At 45.1% G+C, this 4,580-nt stretch overlaps 1 non-coding gene across 1 annotated transcript; it reads left to right on the top strand.

The window, feature by feature from the left end:
- Positions 1–1,315: 1,315 nt before the first annotated feature.
- Positions 1,316–1,387, top strand: trnav-uac (transfer RNA valine (anticodon UAC)). Its single transcript has one exon. It is a non-coding gene; the product is annotated as a tRNA-Val (tRNA).
- The last annotated feature ends 3,193 nt before the right edge of the window (positions 1,388–4,580 follow it).

Below are 4,580 nucleotides of genomic sequence, written 5' to 3'. Positions count from 1 at the left end.
ATGGCCTTCTGCAGTGTGACTGTGGTATCTGCTGACAGTAGCTTATGAAGAAGGCCCTCGTTGCCGATTCCGATGACAAAGATATCCCGCAGTGCTTCAGTGAGGTGGGCACCAAAATCCCACGGTGCCGAATGCCTCCTGAGATCTGCAGCATATTTCGTGATCTCCTGGCCTTCGGGCCGTCGGTGTGTATAAAGCCGCTGTCTGGCTGTGAGAATGCTCTCTTTGGGCTTGAGTTGTTCTTGGATCAGTATTACAAGCTCCTTGTACGCCTTGGTCGTTGTCTTCATTGGTGCCAGCAAGTCCCTGACCAGGCCACAGACCGTGGGCCCACAACTGGTTCACAGGATAGCTCTGTACTTATCAGCCAGTGTGGCCGGGTCGTCACCAGCCAGGTCGTTTGCTGTGAAGAAATGGACAAGCATCTCCACAAAGGCTTCCCAATCATCACCATCAGCAAAATGCTGCAACGTACCAAGGTTAGCCATTTGCGTGAGAAGATCTGGAATCTCGTCGCCAAGTGTTATACCTTCAGATGCTCTGATGATGACTCTACGAGACAATGTGTCCTTTATTGATAACCACAGAGTGAGGATCACACCTGGTGGCCTGCCTTTTACACTAGGCCAGGCAGACCTGCACAGGTAAGCTAAAAGTCTCCCACTGCAGTGCCCTCTGGTGCACACCTTGTAATAGTACAAGCAGTAACAATGTAGAACACATGACAGGTGTCACTGTGGAACAATTTCTCTCACTCAAGTTTAGACACACTACCGTGGGCACCACGAGATCTCGGTAGCTAGCCATTGACATTCAGGTTCATATATAAATATATATAAATATATTGAAATGTATCGTATCTGTTCTCTGGTGGTCAAGGGGTTAAGACCTGGCGCACTAACCTGGTTTCCATCCTCGATCAATTCATCGCATAAAAATAATTGAGGTCTGTGAGACGATTAATAATTGCTGTAATCACCATGAATATCAATACTTTCTGTGATAGACTGAGCTTACATACTATCTGGCTTCCCCTGCCCTTTGCCGGGCACATGTTCGGGGTTTAATTTTGTAAACTGGTTGAGTTAGCTGATCGCGGGGAGACGGTAGGAGCCTCTGCGGCCCCACTGTGAGTCTGTGGAAGTGCACACGGTGGCTGGGTGATCCGTGACATTTCTGTAAAAGGCAGCGGAGGAGAAGGATTGAGAACTTTCAGTGTGGGACAGAAGTTGTTGAAGGTGAGCCAAAACATTTCCGATCAGCACAGAGGGAGCTCACTGGTCAGCTCCCCTCTGTTGGGGCGGCTGTACCAGAGGTTTCTGTGGTGCAGTGGTTATCACGTTTGCTTTACACGCAAAGGTCCCTGGTTCGATCCTGGGTGGAAACATTATGTTTAAACTTGCTGTGGATGAACAATCGGAGGCGAGTTTCGTCTCCCTGCAAATGCTGCCTGACCTGCTGAGATTTCCAGCATTTGCTGTTTATATTTGCTATATATTCTCCTGGCAAAAGGGCTCCCTTATTCCTTAATTGCTTTTTATTTCACTTTAATAAATAGATAAATTTGAGTGAGAGAAAACGGATCCACCGAGGACCTTTCGCGTGTGAGGCCAACGTGATATCCGCTGCAATGCAGCCCATCAAAGGGCGAGAAACCACTGAATATAAAGGATGAGCTCACAAATATCAGGGGCAGTGCAGCCTGGTCAATGTCAAACCCTCCTTTCTTATTCAGCAGTGGCATGAACGGGTGTCAGACGTCACAAAGTTTAATTAAAGACACAAATACAAGGAACACTTCCAAATCTTTTCAGCGTAAAATTCTTTCACTTTATTTGAAATCCCACTGCGTTGAATCTGAAAATACGCATAGTGGGATTTTATCTTCACTACTGATTGTATTTTGTGTGCACGGTAGGAATAACCGGTGCTGTTAAATTTGATAAAATTTGCCCCAGATTCGTGGTGTCATCGGCAATGAAGAGTTTGAACCAGAAATCTAAAATACAGTGAGTAAAATGGGATATGGTTTTCGAGTTAAGATGCAAAGCACAGCACAAATGATTGAAGTATGGAGTGTCCCTGAGTTAGCATTTGTTTGAATGTGTAAAAGAAGGTGAGGTGTTAATTAATGATGCTTTCCTGTGAAAGCAAGAGAAAAGTTTTCGAACAAACCATCCGGTGATAGTCAGGTGAGCGCTGCTTGTGATACCTGGTGGGAATGGGCGAGGATTTTAAAGCCTCTTGTATTGCAGAACCGTCATATAGACAAACATCCCTTAACTACTATGTAGACCTTGTGGTGCAACGGTAGTGTGCCTGACTTTGGGTTAAAGGGTTGCGTGTTCAAATCATGTCGGGGTCACTGTTCTTTTAGCAATTGCTGTTTCACAATAACCAGACACTTGCTGCAATGTCTCTCTCACTGGTAAGTAGTGGTAAGGTTGGTGACAGCATCAAACAAGAAAGAAGGGATGTGTGCAGTGGTGGTACAGCAGTTATCATGGGTGACTTTAATCTACACAGTGATTGGGCTAACCACATGGCAGTAATGTGGTGGAGGAGGATTTCATGGAGTGTGTTATGGATGGTTTTGTCAACCAAGAAGGGAGCTGGCCACCCTTAACTGGGTGATGTGTAATGAGAAGGGACTAATTAGCAATCTTGTTGTGCGTGACCCCTTGGGGAAGAGTAACATAATATGGTAGAATTCTTCATTATGATGGAGAGTGTCACAGTTAATTCGGAAACTTGGGTCCTGAACTTAAGGAAAGGTAATTTTGACGGTATGAGGTGTGAATTGGCTAGAATAGACTGGCCAAGGATACTTAAAGGGTTGACGGTGGATAGGCAATGGCAAATATTTAAAGGTCACACGGGTGACTTCAGCAATTGCACATCCCTGTCTGGAGTAAAAATAGAACGGAGAACGTTGCTGAACCGTGGCTAACAAGGGAAATTAAGGATAGTGTTAAAACCAAGGAAGAGACAGATAAATTGGCCAGAAAAAGGAACAAACCTGTGGACTGGGAGAAATTTAGAATTCAATGGAGGAGGACTAAGGGTTTCATTAGGAGGGGGAAAATGGATTATGAGAAGAAGCTTCCTTGTAACATACAAACTGACTGCAAAAACTTCTGTAAATATGAAGAGTAAAAGATTAGTGAAGACCACTGTAGGTCCCTTGCAGTCGGATTCAGGTGAATTTATAATGGGGAACAAAGAAATCGAAGACCAATTGAACAAATACGTCAGTTCCATCTTCACGCAGGAAGACACGAATAACCTTCCAAAAGTACGAGGGGACCGAGGGTCTAGTGAGAAGGAGGAACTGAAGGATATCCTTATGAGGTGGGACATTGATGGGATTGAAGGATGATACATCCCTGGGGCCTGATAGTCTACATCCAAGAGTACTTAAGGAAGTCGGCCTAGAAATGGTGGATGCATTGGTGATCATTTTCCAACAGTCGATTGACTCGGGATCAGTTCCTATGGACTGCAGGTTAGCTAATGTAAAACCACTTTTTAAGAAGGGAGGGAGAGAGAAAGCGAGTAATTATAGACCGGTTAGCCTGACATCAGTCATGGGGAAATATTGAAATCAATTATTAAGGATGAAACAGCAGCGCATTTGGAAAGCAGTGACAGGATCGGTCCAAGTCAGCGTGGATTTATGAAAGGGATGGATTTATGCTTGACAAATCTTCTGGAATTTTTGAGGATGTAACTAGCAGAGTGGACAAGGGAGAACCAGTGGATGTGGTGTATTTGGACTTTCAAAAGGCTTTTGACAAGGGTCCACACAAGAGATTGGTGTGCAAAATCAAAGCACATGGTATTGGGGGTAATAGACTGACGTGGATCGAGAACTGGTTGGCAGACAGGAAGCAGAGAGTCGGGAATAAAGGGCCCTTTTTAAAATGGCAGGCAGTGACTAGTGGAGTGCCGCAGGGCTCAGTGCTGGGACCCCAGCTCTTTACAATGTACATCAATGATTTGGATGAAGGAATTGAGTGTAATATCTGCATGTTTGCAGATGACACTAAACTGGGTGACGGTGTGAGCTGTGAGGGGGACGCTAAGAGACTGCAGGGTCACTTAGACTTGTTAGGTGAGTGGGCAAATTCATGGCAGATGCAGTATAATGTGGATAAATGTGAGGTTATCCACTTTGAGGGCAAAAATGTGAAGACAGAATATTTTATGCATGGTGGCAGATTAGGAAAAGGGAGGTGCAACGAGACCTGGGTGTCATGGTTCATCAGTCACTGAAAGTTGTCATACAGGTACAGCAGGCAGGAAAAAGGTAATTGGTATTTTGGACTTCATAGCTAGGGGATTTGAGCATCGGAGCAGGGAAGTCTTACTAGCGTTGTACAGGGCCTTGGTGAGGCCACACCTGGAATATTGTTTTCAATTTTGGTCTCCTAATCTGAGGAAGGACGTTCTTGCTATTGAGGGAGTGCTGCGAAGGTTCACCAGACTGATTCCCGGGATGACTGGACTGACATATGAGGAGAGACTAGATCAACTGGGCCTTTATACATTGGAGTTTGGAAGGATGAGAGGGGATCTCA

This window comes from Pristiophorus japonicus, unplaced genomic scaffold (genome assembly GCF_044704955.1).
Source record: "Pristiophorus japonicus isolate sPriJap1 unplaced genomic scaffold, sPriJap1.hap1 HAP1_SCAFFOLD_33, whole genome shotgun sequence".
Classification (NCBI taxonomy): Eukaryota; Metazoa; Chordata; class Chondrichthyes; family Pristiophoridae; genus Pristiophorus; species Pristiophorus japonicus.
The sequence above is the reverse complement of the archived record's forward strand: the minus strand, read 5'-3'. Positions and strand labels throughout refer to the sequence as shown.